This window comes from Peromyscus eremicus, chromosome 6, assembly GCF_949786415.1.
Source record: "Peromyscus eremicus chromosome 6, PerEre_H2_v1, whole genome shotgun sequence".
NCBI lineage: Eukaryota > Metazoa > Chordata > Mammalia > Rodentia > Cricetidae > Peromyscus > Peromyscus eremicus.
Window position 1 is genome coordinate 51012398 of NC_081421.1, and position 16147 is coordinate 51028544.

A 16147-nucleotide genomic window follows, 5' to 3' on the forward strand; every position below is an offset into this window, starting at 1 on the left:
CCAACTTCTCTGGTGACATGGATTATAGCATATTTATTAAAAACTTAAGAACTAACATCCACGTATATATGAATGCATACTATGTTTTTTCTTTTGGGTCTGGGTTACCTCACTCAGATGGATTTCTTAAGCTCCCTCCATTTACCTGCAAATTTCATGATTCTTTTTTGTTTTTTAACAACTGAGTGATAGTCTATTCTATAAGTTTACCACAGTTTCTCTATCCATTTATCTAACAGTAGACATCTAGTCTGTTTCCAATTTCTGTCTATTATGAATAGAGCAGCAATGACTGTAGTTGAGGAACTGGCTCTGAAGTAAGTTTTAGAGTCCTTTGTTTATTTATATGAGTGGCACAGATGGATCTTGAGGTAGACCTCTTCCCAACTTCTTGAGGAAATGACCCACTGATTTCTATTGTGGCTGTGCACGAGATTTTCTCTTTCCACACATGATTGCCAGCATGAGCTGTGTTTGTTTTATTGACATTGGCCATTCTGGCTGGTGTAAGATGAAACCTCAAAGTAGTTTTGATTTTCAGTTCCTTGATGACTAAAAATGTTGAACATTTCTCTTTGTGCTTCTCATGCAATTTCCTCTTTTGAGAATATTCTGTTTAGATATGTACCCCATTTTTAATTGGGTAATTTGTTTTCTTGATGGCTAGTGCTTGAGTTATTTATATATTTTAGATATGAGCTCTGAATTGGAGGTGTCGTGGGTAGAAATCCTTTTCCATTTTGTAGTCTGCCACATTGTCCAAATTATGGTGTCTTTTGTCATACAGAAGTTTTTCTATTTATGAGGTCCCATTTGCTAATGGCTACCCTTAGTGCTCAGGCCATCATTGTTCTGTTCAGAAAATACTTTTGTACCAATAATTTCAAGATTATTCTCCACTTCTTATTCTATTAGATTCAGCATATCTACCTTGTGTTGAGTTCTTTCACCCGTTTGGAGTTGTGTTTTGTGTTGGATGATAAGAATGGATTTGTGTGCATTCTTTTATGTGCATCCATCCGGTGTGTGTGTGTGTGTGTGTGTGTGTGTGTGTGTGTGTGTGTGTGTCCATATGAAGCTGAAAATTGCCCCATTAATTCCGGTGAAGAATTGTTTTGAAATCTTAAAGAGGGTTGAATTGAATCTGTAGATTGCATTTGGTACTTTTGGTAGGATGACTATTTAATTATATTAATCTCACTATCCATGAGCATGGGAAGTGGTTACATCTTTTGATATCTTCTTCAATTTCTCTCTCCAATGCCTTCAAGATTTTAATCATACAAGTCTTTCACCTGCTTGGTTAGTTTTCACGGTTTTTTTTTTTTTTTGAGGTTGCTGTGAAGGGTATTGTTTTCTTGATTTCATTTTTAGTCTATCTGTCATTTGTGTATAGGAAGGCTACTGATTTTTTAATTAATTTTATATTCTGTGACTTTGCTAAAAGTGTTTATTATCTGTAGGAGTTTATTGGTATAATTTTTAGGGTCACTTATGTATACTATCATATCATATGCAACTAAAGATACTTTGGTTTCTTTTCTTATTTTTATTCCCCTGATTGTCTTCAGTTGTCTTATTGATCTAGCCAAGTCTTCAAGTACTATATTAAATATGTATGGAGAAAGTGGACAGCCTGGTCTTGTTCCTGATTTTAGTGAAATTATTTTGGGTTTCTCTCCGTTTAGGGCAATGTTGGCTATAGGTTTACTGAGAACCGTCTTTATTATGTTAAGATATGTCTCTCGTATCTCTAATCCCCACGACATTTGTTACAAAGCAGTTTTGTATTTTGTCAAGGGTATTTTCTGCATCTAATGAGATGCTCACTTTTTTATATTTGTTTGTTTATATGGTGCACTGCATTTATTGATTTATATATGTTTAACCATTCCTACATCTCTGGGATAAATTCTAATTCATCAAGTTTTTGTTTTTTTTTTATATTTAACATTTTCTTTGCCTGATGTATCCAGTTCTTCTGTCTTATCTTTAATGCTTGAGATTCTCTCTTCAATGTCTTCTTGTATTCTCTTGGTGAGTCTTGTCTCTGAGACTCTTGTTCAAATTCCTAAAATTTTTGTTTATTTATTTCCCTCAATTTAGGTTTTCTTTACTAGGTCTTAGATGATTTTATTCATTTAGTTACAGTGTTTGTTTATGTTTTCATCATTTTCTTTAATAGATTTGTTAGTTTGCTCTATAAGGTCCTCTGCCATATTTCTAAAAGGTATTTTAAAGTTCTTATTTTATGCTTCTGTCATGTTCCATTTTTCAAGGCCTACTGTAATAGGGTGTCTGAGCCCTATTTGGGACATATTTTCTTGGCTGTTGTTGTGTTTTTACACTGTTATCTAGGCATCTTTTTTAGGATGATTTTAATTCTATGTGCTGATATCTGGTTTTGTCTTTGTTGTGGGTGCTTTGTTTCTTGGTTTCTGTTGCTGTCTCTGGCTTTCAAGGTAGTGTGGTGTTTGTATGTTGCCTGATACAGAATGTTTCTGGGATAGTACTAGTTGCTGCCACTGGGTTTTCTGTGTACAATATATTTCTAGGTATTAGGAGCTGATGTGTAAGAATGGGTATGACTAAAATGTGGGGGGTGTTTGAAGTGGTCCACATAAGAGAAGAAAGCAGTGTGTTCCACCATGATCTATTTGGTCCCCAAGCAATAGGGGCAGAGGATGAGGAGAGGCTACAGCAGGTAGTCTACTAAAGAGCAGGGGTCAGGATTGATTTGATTTGGAGGAGAGGAGGGAGAGTAAAGATCTGAAGCTAGCCTACCTGCTTCATTGGCCTACTTGTTGCTCTGCCAGATCTGACTGGTGGTTTCCAGGGAATCCTACTAGAATTGTAGGCTGGACAAAGGGATAAGAAAGGAGGAAAGTTGAAGAAAAATGTCTGTGTTATCCATTGTTGATGGGGGCATCAAGAAGGGGAGGGTGCATAAGGTGATATGCTACAGAAATGGAGGGAGACTGGGAGACTGGATTTGGAGGAGGGGAGTAAGATGAACAGCTGCAGTTAACCTACTTGCCTTCCTGATACAGGTGGAGGGATGTTCCCAGAGCATGCTTGCTGGGGATGGGGCTTGAGATAAAAGGATGATTGGCTGAGCTTTTGTATTAAAGCTCTTCTAATACTCTCGCCCTCACTATTTCATAACCCAATGTGTGTCAAAGCAACATGTCAGCTACTATATGTGTAAAGTTGTATGTAGTCTTAAAAGAGTTTAAAATGGCTTATTGATAATAAGAAATAACAGCTGAAGTAGAGGAAACTTAGATAACATGACTAAAATCCAACAGCCAGTAACTGGCAGAGACCGTTCATCCAAGTATGCATACACACTAAAGAGGCCATGCTTATACTTTCATATTTTACCTCTCGACAAGTGTTAGAGGTTCTCAACTCTTAGGAGAACATCATGCCATCTCATAGGTCTCAATGGACTTGCTTTCTCCTCCTATATCCTCATATAGTAAGGCTCCTGAACTTATCATGCCACAGATGGTGATGTTTCACATATTGCAATTATAATGATCAACATTCTACTTGCCCTGCAGATAGCTCTGCTTTTTTGAATAATTCAGTGTCTTGTGGCCATTCTACCTTCCCAATTATCTTGTATGCCTCTCTTAATATCTGTTTAGTAATTACATTATGTTAATCTCACCATACATGTATAATCCAAACATTGCTCTATCACACTCTAAGCTGCTGTCCTTCAAGAAGTTTCCTTACTTCTCTTGGATTTTTGTTTCTCTGGCTATTAACCTCCTTGATTTTAGCTCTTTCTTTAGGTATCAATATGACACTCTTGGAGGGATTATAAAATCCTCCCAGGTAGGATACTCATATGCCAGGTTCTCCAGTGACTTCCTATTTTGTTTCTAGAAAAGGTTAGGGATAGTGTAAATATTTGAGTAGTCATTTCAACAGGCACATGGATGAAACATTCTCTAGAATTGCTAAGAATGTGAGTATCCAACCCTTATAGACACATTAGCTTTCTAATGAGATTACATCAATTGATAGCTTCATAGTATTTGGTTTTCTGGGTGATTCTTATATGTAATTATTGGTCCTTTAAAAATGTCAGCTGCTTATTTATTATATAATGATCCATTCCCAGTGTTTATATATATTCATTAAGGTAGACATTGATAGTTTGCCATTGCTCCAGTAAATCATGTCCCATCCATGCTCTGGCAAGAAAATCTAATTAAACTCAGTGAGTCACACAAAAGAGAAGGTATGGGGATAGGAAAGGATTTGTTAAGAAGAGGGTTTCAGGGAGAAAGGAATGATAACAATGCAGGATGGGTGATGAAAAAGGCCGGACTTCATTCTGTAAATCTACAAAACAGTCAGAGTTAAACCAGGCAGGTGTGGCTTCTGGAAGCAGCTTTGGTTTTAAGTTAGCTTTACAAGGGTTATGTTTGACTATGGCCTTTTAAGGCATTGTTGGCTTGCCTGACTTCTTCCTCGCTCGCCCCACTTGTTCCTTCTTGAACATTCTCACACTTAGTACTCTCTCTTCAGTTTTCGTACAGCATGTGTTCCACTCCGCTCCACTTAAGCCTCCCTTCCTCCTCCCATGGGCTGCTCTTCAATCTTTTGTCGCTGCAGCCACTGACTTCCAAGTACACAACTGACATGAAAATTACAATCTAGGAGACACGTATGCAAAAATTCACACTCTCTTTTCTGATTTTTAAGATTCCACTAGATATGTTTTCTAGTTTTATCTTTTTTTTTTCTCCAGATTTCTTAGTTTCAATTTTCTTTATGGCTGAACAAAATTTCATTGTATCTATGTGACACATATTCATTCTTGATTCATCAGTTGATGAATATCTAGACTGAATCTACACCCTTGCTATTGCAGAGTTGTGATTAAGATGAATAGGAAGTAGGGGCACTATATAAAGTCCTTTGGGACTATGCCCAGAGTGTCTGTAGCCGGCTCTATGGTAGTTCTATTTTACTTTTGAGGAGCCTCTGTCTTCATTTTCTTTTTTTATTTTTCTTTTTTATTTTTCTTATTTTATTTTATAATTTAATTTAATTTTACATATCAGTCACAGATTCCCCTGTCCTCCCTCCTCCCCCTCCTCCCCTCAGCCCCCCCCCCATTCCCATCTCCTCCATGGCAAGGACTCCCCAGGGATTCAGCTCAGCCTGGTAGATTGGGTCCAGGTAAGTCCAGTCCCCTCCTCCCTTCATGCAGGCTGAGCAAAATGTCCCAGCATAGGCCCCAGGTTCCAAACAGCCAGCTCATGCACTAAGGACAGGCCCTGGTCCCATTGCCTGGATGCCTCCCAAACAGTTCAAGCTAATCAACTGTCTCACTTATCCAGAGGGCCTGGTCCAGTTGGGGGCTCCTCAGCTATTGGTTCCTAGTTCATGTGTTTCCAGTAGTTTGGCTATTTGTCCCTGTGCTTTTTCCAATCATGATGTCAACAATTCTCGCTCATACAATCCCTCCTCTTTCTCGCCAATTGGACTCCCAGAGCTCCACCCATTTTCATAGTGGCTCTACCAGTTTGTACTCACAGCCAAAGCAAGCAAAGATTCTCGCTCACCACATCTTCTCTGCTATTTGCTGCCATTTGTTTTTGTGAAGACAGTCAATATAATTCGTGTGAAATACAGTTACAAAGCAGTTTAAATTTGCAGTTTCATAATGACTAATGATGTTGAAGACTTTACAAAGTTTTGTTATTGTCTTACGTTTGTTTATCCTGTGAGAATCTTATGTGTAGACGCTTAGCCCACTTTTGGACTGGGTTGTTTGTTTTGTGTTCCTTAATTATTATTTTACTGTCATTATTTTTATTTCTTTCTATATCTTGAATAGTAATTCCCTGTGACATGTATAGTTGTCAAGATTTTTTCACATTGTGTAGGCTGTCTCATTTTCTACACTGAAAGTTTTTTGATTTCATGAGAACACCGCCCCCCCCCCCTTACTTTTCAATTATTGGATTTGTTTTCTAAGGAACTGGAGTACTTATCTTGATCTCTATCTTGGAACATTTTCTCTACTTTTTCTTCTAGAAGTTTCAGAGTTTCAAGTCTCATTAAAGTCTTTGATTCACTTGGAGATTATTTTATGCAAGGTGAAAGATAAATGTCTGGCTTCATTCAGCATCCTCAAACTATCCACTTTTCAGCACCATTTGTTAAAATGGTGATAATTTCTTCAATGATTTCTTTCTCTATATGTAATTCAAAATCACATTATTAATTTCAAGGAAGATCTCATTTGGAACTGGGCCTGGTAGCAGAAACCTGCAGTTGTAGCAAAATGTTTAGGTAGAGGATCATGTTCAAGGTCTACTCAGGCTATAAAGTTCAAAGAAAGTCCAATTTAAGATATTTTTGTTATAAAGAAAAAGTAACCTGAGATGCAGTTTAATTTTAGAACAATTATGTGACATATGCAAGGCCCTTGTTTCAATTCTGAAAAAGAAATTAACAAACAACATTTAATAAAAAAATCTCTCTTTCAGATTTTAATTGGTGTAACATTGATTTTATAACAAATTTTGTTAAAATCCTCTCCAGAAAACATGCTCAGTATCTCTATTTTAATTTTAACATTTTCCTAAAAAGATGTTAGTGTGATTTAATTGGTCCCCTGTCAAAAATTTAAGTGTTTTACCCCAAAATGTACAATATTTTTCTTAATGTTGACTTTGTTTATGCTCATCCTCATTTAATTTAATAACAAAAATAATTTTGGACTTTTCTGTATACATAAAAAACAACTAGTTTATTAAAAACAAGGAATTTAGTCTCTGTGTTGAAATCCTTAGTTCATGACACTAAGCAGGACTACAAACCATTCTAATATAAGGAAGAATATCAAATGTTTTTCAAAATGCTTGTTTTATGTAAAAGATATTTCAATAAGAATGACCATTCTTGATGTTTTTTAAAAACTAGACATGCTTTCTTTGGTCAGGTTCACCTTGTAATACTGCTTTGCTACTGTATCTGTATGACCTCCAACATCAGAGTCTCTCTCCTTTAATTGCCAATGGGGTGTATTACAATAAATACTCATCAAGGTAATAATCGAGCTAAGTGCCTAATTAAAGTCCTATAACTCTGAAGACCTCTTTTATAATACCAACCTTTCTCAAAAAACTGCTTCCAATTCAGCCTGGAGATAGCTTTTACTCTCTTCATTTCTTATTACATCGAAAATTGGGAAGATTCACATTCACATTTGCACACATTGTCAGTATATGTGTTGGTGTGCTCTCTTGAACTTTCTTTTTGCTTCGACTTTCACAATATTGGTCTATGGCTGTCAAAAGTATCAGTAAAGTTTTTACCTTCTACATGAAAACACAAAACTAGTACATAGTAGTACTGATGCCTTGTTATACTGATGCCATGCGAAATACTTCAATCAATTCTATCATAGCACATATTTATATATTCCTTATAGCAAATAACCTTTGGAATCTCTAGCTTTGCAAAATACAGTATCTGCTTGTTATCAGATAATCCCATTATATAGCAGTACACTACAGTTTCATTTTGCACCTTTCCCCTAACTTAGTGTTCACTGATCAGTATTCCCTTTCCCCAAGAGCCTATGCTGACCACCATACATCCCAAACTTTTATGACATCAGTTATTTCAGAGTTTGAAAATGTTAGATCATGTGGTACCTATTTTTTTGCACTTATTGCATTCACAAAATGACCTATACTTATGGGATATTTTGTACTGTGAATACCACCCCCTGCCCCCAGATACATGTTTACTATAATTTATTTTTTACAAAAATATATTCGGTGTTAATTATTGTTCACTATAGTTTTAAATAATGGAATTTGCTTTGTTGTGATCTAAATAATTTTTGATAAGTTTTTCCTTTAGGGGCAAGGAAATATACATCTAGAAATGTTTTGGAACATAAAATAAGTAACTTTTGTCATATTTCTGCAAAAATGTTAAGCATATTTTCAGCATTTCAACTTTTTGTTTAGAACAGTACATTTCTTAGCTTTACTTAGTACTCACTATATGTGGCTCTGTTTCCATTTCTATTTCATAGTTCGAGTAGGTCTTTTTATTTATTTATATTTTTGTTAATTTGCTAGAAATTCAAGCAATGCATTTTGGTAATATTCATTCCCAACTCCTTCTAGACCCACTCTTACCTCTCTTTCCACAAACTTTATGTTTTCCTTGTTTGTTTTTTTATAATAACCGATGCACTCCAATGCTGTCTATACACTGATGGGTGTGGGGCCATGTACCATATCAAGACTGGAACCTAAAGAAAGCTGATTCTCTCTCTTCCGAGTGTTATCAACTCTCCACACCTCTTCAGTTCGAGTGGGACTCACAAACTGCTTCCTGTTCCATGATAGAATGTTGTTTAGTTTGAAGACTTGGTCCTCTGTGGTTGGTACTATAATGCAAGCCAAAATAAATTCTTTTATCCAAGACAATTTTCACAATGTTGTTTATCACAGCAACAAAAAGTAACTAATACAACTACTCAGGCAAATCATAAGCTTTATTTGTCTTTAACATGGCATTTTTTTTAAAAGTAAAAATTTTTGTTAAATATACCCAAGACACTCTGACTACAACAGCAATTTTTTGATATGTCTGGACATTACTGGAGAAAAACATGTATGATTTTCCTAACTTTATTTGTTTATATTAGTCTCTTTCCTAATTTTATGAGTTAAAAAAAAGTTTATCCAGTATTCTAAAAATATTTTTTGAAAAAAAAATTGGGGGAAGAAATATATAATTTTGCAATTATATGAGTGTGTGTGTGTGTGTGTGTGTGTGTGTGTGTGTGTGTACAAACAGGCTGAATTTTCTTGTACAGAATTATGTACTTTTCTAATTAATATAAACATCAATTCAATCTGCCACTGCTGAATGCTGTCTATGCTCATTTGTTATTACTCTAACCAATCTCCTCCTCTTTCCTGATTATTTAAGAATTCCTGTATGCCTAGCATGTTGTGAAAAACCTCAGTCTGCTCTGCTTTTAGTCTGGATGTTTGGTTCCTGGTACATTTTTGACAATTATAAACATCATGTTTTTTTTTTTATCTTTCAGATGTATTTTCAATTTCTTCTCTTTTCTTTGGTAAATAGAATCACACAAGTCTTCACAGACAAGCTTGTTTCAGCATGAGTACTCCCACACACCCCACAGGGACAAGTTATAGGGGGCATAGAGGGAGAGAGTGAATTTTTGGACTTGTATTTTTGAGATGTTGTAACAGTGTGGAAACAGACACACGGTGATCACACCCACCTTCATCTTGGAATCGTGAAGTATTTTGATTTAAGAAAGATAACCATGAATATAGAAACTGAGGAGATAAGATTATACCCAGGTAAACAGTGAATAACAGAGCTGGAAACAAAAAGTTCCTGGCCATAGAAATGTTTACAGACAGAACTCCAAAATCATGAAAGCGATTTTGAACACCTCTCTGTTAGTTGTGAAAGTCTAATTCACTGCTTTCAATTAAAATTTAGATTGAAATTGTGCACACAATTTATTTAATGCACCATGTGTTGGGTACTAGCTACTATCTACTAGGTACTAGAGTTTTACAGTGATAAATAAAAGTTTAATTTCTGACTTTATGATGCTAGAAATGCTCAATAGTAGCTACATACTTACAAAGTCAAGACACACATGAATGCATTTAGTTATTCATTAAATTTAACAACAATAAATACATGAAGCATCCATAGAAACAGGATTCTGTGGAGTAGGAAGGCAGATTAGCCAAAATATCCAACATCGTTACCTCCATGCAGTGGGACCACAACTCTGATCTGTAATTAAACCTTTCCTCATCTGTGCATTTCACTCATAAATATTTGAACAAATGTCTACCTTGATGGCATAGACTTCTTATAATAAGAAAAATATCAATTATAATACACATTGTTCAGATGAATTTCATTGTATGAGATGGTGGGATGCTGTTTATAGTTTAGTAGTGTGATAAGTGTACAAAGTCAAACAAAATTATTCAAACCCCCAAAATGAACGAAACCTGAACAAACCCACTTCGAGGCCTTCATTGCTCCAATTGTTGCTATAATGTTCTAGTTAAGAAGGTAATTGCCCAAATCCTCTCTGTCTGACAATACACATCCATGAAGCTAAGAGCTCATAGAAGTTTTCAAAGAGTGGGAAGTCAGGCACTCATTTGTGGAGTTCTTACATTGGCAGATGCTAATGCTTTCAAATGTAGAATAGCTTCAATTCTCAGCAGTTAGTAGCTACATGATTATGTACATGAATCCTCTAGGAAATGGAAGAAACTGTAATAACAAGCCTAGTTAACAACAGAAGAAAAACGCTGCTTGGCTCACTGTACAAGCTTCCTGTGTTAACACTGATTATAAACATTAGAAGCAATGGTGATAGGAAACATGGCCATTCCATGAGAGTGAGCTGTGAGCATTTATGGGAAAATGGCTTCATCAGCCGTGATTCTGTTCTATTAAAACAAGTCCTCAGGGGACTCCATAGGATAATACCTTTATTCTCTATTTCTAGGGCTTGTGGGTGGGACCACGGGATCCCAGTCTACAAGAGCTAAATGAGAAAAGGTTAAATTCATTTCTTCCTATCTCATCACATTGTTAAAAGCACTCCAGAAAACCATAAACTATTAAGGCTCTTTTCAAGGTGTCTTTCACAAATAAATTAATACTTCAAAACATATTTCATGTCCTTTAATAGAAAATAGGGCATAATTGCAAGCCATCAACCAATTTCAGGTTGATGAACACTTTCTAAGATGTGAAACTCTAGGAACAATGAACTCACATACTGCAAAAGTTGACTACTTTGTGGTACTGAGTACATCTCTGTCTAGGTTCCACTTTCTAAATTTACATGCCCTTGAAACTGTGCATTATGAGATACCACAGCACTTAAAGCTCACAGGATTATTCTCGTTTGTCAGAATTTTATAATACAACCATCTGGATACACTTTCAAGAAAAAAAGACTAAATAAGTGTACATTAGAGATAAGAATTCTAGGCCATAAGAAACATGACAACCTCCCATTCTTGGCCCTGTACTTAACATTAATGCACTAATGCCATTTCACTGATCTACCCAATGCAGCTTAGTATCTGATCACATCACAGATACCTGGTTTTCAGGATTAGTCATTTTATCTAGTGCCAACACCAAATCCACTTTCTCCTGAAGGTGGGATGAAACCAGAGAAACTCAAAGAACATTCGGCTTGCTCTGCCTTTCTGTGAAAGAGTGAAAGGATCAGACTTCCCGGCTATACATGGCATTACTTCCGTCCTTTATCATTTTGCAGCATCTTACATAGAAGCAGAAGCAATGAAGCATGGTTTTATAACCCTAGTTTTCAAATATAGGAAATTGTATTATTTCAAGGGAACCTAACAAGGCTAAGCATGATTCTCATACCAGTATTTTACCATGTGACTGTTAACAACGAACTGGTCTGAGAGGGTATTTTAAAGCATATAGCATTAGCAGTATTTATAAATATATTTTATCTTATATTTTAAATGATGCAAGTAGTGTCTACACCCTATAAAAATAAAATAAATATTAGGCTGAGAGGAAAAGAGAAGAAAGCATAAGGAACTGAGAAAACGCCCTCAGCAAACAATGGATATGCTCTTCTAAGAGGTATATTGTAGAACACCACCAACAGGACTGTAAGAACTATGTTTGTCAAGTGACCTTGAAATTCACTGTATGACCTTAAGAAGATCTGGCCCTTTCAGCTACACTTGTTCAACTGCATTCTGACGAGCAGATACTCTGTCTTTTTTTTTTTTTTAATAATTAAAGAATCATGGATGCAGTAGAAAATTCAACTGCATTTGAAAATATTAGAGCCAGCATGATACACTTCTGTACATTTGTTAGAATCCCATGACCATCACTTCTCTGCTCTATTTGTTTAATTTTTCTTGGCTCTTCCTTGCTTATTTGTTTGATTAAATTTTGAAGAGTGTTCTGTTTATTTGTTTGTTCGTTTTTGAGATATGGCTCACCCTGTAGCTCGTGATTGCTTGAAACATTGTATAAATCAGACTAGGCTCAAACTTGCAGAGATCCTCCTGTTAAAACTCTTAATTGCAGGAGTTACAGAGTACAGTGCAGGTTAGAAGTACTTTTTTTTTTTCTTTTCGAGATAGGGTTTCTCTGTGTAGCCCTGGCTGTCCTGGAACTCATTCTGTAGATCAGGCTGGCCTCAAGCTCATAGAGATCCACCTGCCACTGCCTTCTGAGTGCTGGATTAAAAGCATGCACCACATACTTCTAAAAGTAAAAATTCAAATCTTAATCAAAACAGTTGTAATCACTTAATGATTAGCAGGAGTTTTTTTTGGGGGGGGGTTGGTTTTTCGAGACAGGGTTTCTCTGTGTAGCTTTGTGCCTTTCCTGGAACTCACTTGGTAGCCCAGGCTGGCCTTGAACTCACAGAGATCCACCTGGCTCTGCCTTCCAAGTGCTGGAATTAAAGGCGTGCACTACCACCACCACCCGACTGTAGCAGGAGTTTTTAAGTTTACAATCTTGGTAGCAAATTCTTCATGACTATGAGATGGAGAAAGTTCCTCCAAGAGAGCAAAGTGGAATGTGAAGAGAAATTTAGATGCTGTGTGATTTCCTGGGTACATCTTCCCATGTATGCCATAAAAATTTTCAATCTCACCTTTAGTAAAACTGCCTTATCGCCTTAAGAATAATTTATAGGACATCTAATTTCAATGCCTCCAACAATTACATGTGAGATTACATAAACTGGATTTTAAAGTCTCAAGAGTGTGACATTTTTTCAGTGATGAAGGTTTCAGAAATACACACACACACACACACACACACACACACACACACATATATATATATATACACACACAATATACATACATCGTCATATATTTGTTTCTGACCCTTAACCTTATCAGTATGAACTCTCTTTATAATTAATAATCCTGTCTGCTTAGGTAGAAAACAAAGCCAGTATTCAGGCTCTAAAATACTACTCTTCATTTCTTAGACCATACTTAACCAACAGTGTGATCACTCACAAACATCCTCCAGACTTTCATATTCCATTTTTAAATGACATAATTTGTTGTAAATCAATTTCTTCAAGGTTACAAAAGATACTACAGGGTAGGGATTTAAGTAGGTTTTGCTTCAAATCTATTAGTGTCATTTTTAAATCCCCGTTAATAATACACAGTTGTTATTTCATCTGTGACCCCTGGAATCACACTTTATTTCTTGAGTATAGGAAATTTCAACAAGCACTGTTTATTCTTAATTATTTAATTCACTGAATTCTCAATTTTGATACAGTGTAAATGTCTAAGTGCAGAGAAAGAATAGTACAGTTTGGAGCAATTGGGGAGGGAAAGCCGGCAAAAAGCATTCCAGTTTGGGCATGCACACCAGCACTCCCTACTTCTTACTTTCTGGTGACTCATTTGCATTTCTGGCCTAGGGTTTCTCTTCTCAGCAAGAAGGCCCTGCTCATTTAGGTACGATCTGTAGCTGGAGTTTTCTTGTATCCACCTGGCTCCTGCAGCCGCTCAGACCCAATTAAACACACAGAGACTTACATTACTTATAAACTGTATGGCCATGGCTGGCTTCTTGCTATCTAGTTCTTATATCTTATATTAACCCATTTGTATAAATCTATACCTTGCCATGTGGCTTGTGGCTTACTTGTACTTTTACATCTTGCTTCCTCTGTGTCTGGCTCATAGGCTCAAGGCTGTGTCTTGACTCAGCCTTCCTATTCCCAGAATTCTCCTCTCTCTTTGTCCCACCTGTACTTCCTTCCTGGCTACTGGCCTCAGCACTTTATCTATTAACCAATCAGAGCAACACATTCACAGCATATAGAGTGATATCCACAGCAACTATAAAGGGACTAATTTTGCACAATTGTGATATTCAATTATTATAATTCTGTAAATCAATTTCAATTGTTTAGCCACCTTCTTCAGAGAACTGAAGTGTATCTTTTGGAATGTGACTGCACTTTAAAATGATGCTACCAAATGTTCCATTTAGAGAACCCCAGGAACTTATTCTTAAATAGCCCCGTCATTCCTGTGCTTTTAAATCCACTTAAAAATATTTGACAGGTTCTAATATACTTATTTATTTGTTGTGTACATATGTACATGTATGTGTTGGGAAGTGCACAAGATCAGAGAACTTGTAGGACTCAGTTTTTTCTTTCTACCACACGGGTCCTGAGTATTAAATTCAGGGTGTCAAGCATTGTGGTAAGCACCTCTACCCATAAGGCCATCTCTCAGGTACTGATGTTGAATAGTTTTGATGTTGTAATGGTTGCTATCTGTATTTTTTCATGGTTTATAATTAGAAATAAACATTTTAACAGAGTAATTTCTTAAAAATACTGTGTCCTCAGAAGTTTATTATTTTGCTACAAGTAACAGGGTATCCCATTCTATCTCCAATGAGGAATCCGATGTTGTAATAGTTCAAATGATTTCAGTAATATCTGATGTCCTCATTCTACCAAGGAACAACTGCATTGCTTTATGCTTATCTTGTTTAAGTTAATTTTAATGCATCCACTGGGATTGTGTTATGCTTTAAACAGTAGGCAATTGCATACAAACCCACTATACAGCCACATTTGTAATGAACATAATGCAAATTGTATTCTGATTCAAATGTTATATTTCTATGGACTATAGATCTTTGATTTAGAGATTATGGGCATAAAATAACATTCTGAGAAGTAATTTACTTTTATTTTAATTTTATTTATGAAATGAATGATTACTGTGGTTTAAGGATGTTATTTCTGGGATTAAAAGGAATGTATTAACAAAGAGTATCATAAACCATGCAAATTAGTAGGACACATAACCAGTGCATAATCATTGGCTATTTTTCATATTTTATACTGAACTTATATTATGAAAATTATGATAATGCAAATATTTAGAAATTCATATGTATTTATCATTAGAAAAAACTGGTTTTGATTATTACAAGTAATAAGTCTTCAAATCTTTTGTCAGCACAGTTAACTTGGCTAACCAACTACATATTTCTGAATTTTATGGGTTTTTCCTTGCCAAGAATAAGTTTATTTATGTATATGAGTCACAGTATGAAGTCTAACAATCATTTATTATTGGTTTAAAACATTATTATATTATTTTCACTCTATAAATCTTGCTATATCCAAGAAGTACTTTTTAATAGGTCTTATTGATATATATAGTATATATAAATATAAAAGCAAGAATTTTAAAAACTCTATCCACTTGAGCTTTTCTTTTATTTACTATTAACTTCCAGTTATTCGAGAAAAAGGTGCTGTCAGGATACTAAGCTTCTGTCTGCAAAAGCCATAGGTATTTAGTGCATGCATAGTCCTTCTCAGTTACATAGAATGCTCACGTCTGGACTTGACTGGGCTTTTAGAAGAGTAATATGTGCAGACCCATGTTTCTATCAATGATGCAACTTGTGATGAATTTAGAATAGTCCTTTCTAAAAATAAAACCATACAGACAATGAAAAAAAGCATAAAAAAAAACTCACCTATCAAATACTGATTTCTTTTCTCACATAGTCTTTGCTAAGTGCTTCAAAAGAGAAAAACACAATCATCATATCAGACTTTCAGTTCATTACTTAAAATGGTGTCATTCAGAAAGTGACAGAAGCTCACTTTCTGGGATGACTGGGGGTTCCTTGGAATCCTTGCATTCTGTATGCGCTCTTACTCCTTTGTCTCCCTAAAACACACTTATAGTTCTGACACGCTACTTTCTTAAAAAACAGCACATTTTAAATATTGTGATGCTTGTGTGTACAAATATTAGATGATTTTACTTGACTGGCACCTCCTCTAGCCTTCATATTGTACGTTTCTGAGCATTATATTCAAAGTTACAGAATCTGGAAATTTATGTTTTATTACTTTATGTGAGAATTTGCATTTTATATTTACAAAAATAAATAATTTGGTTCATATTAATTGTCAAGACAAATATGTGAGTATTTTTTTTTCTATTTTATTCTGTTAACAAAACAAATTGGTTAGGATGTTTTCTTA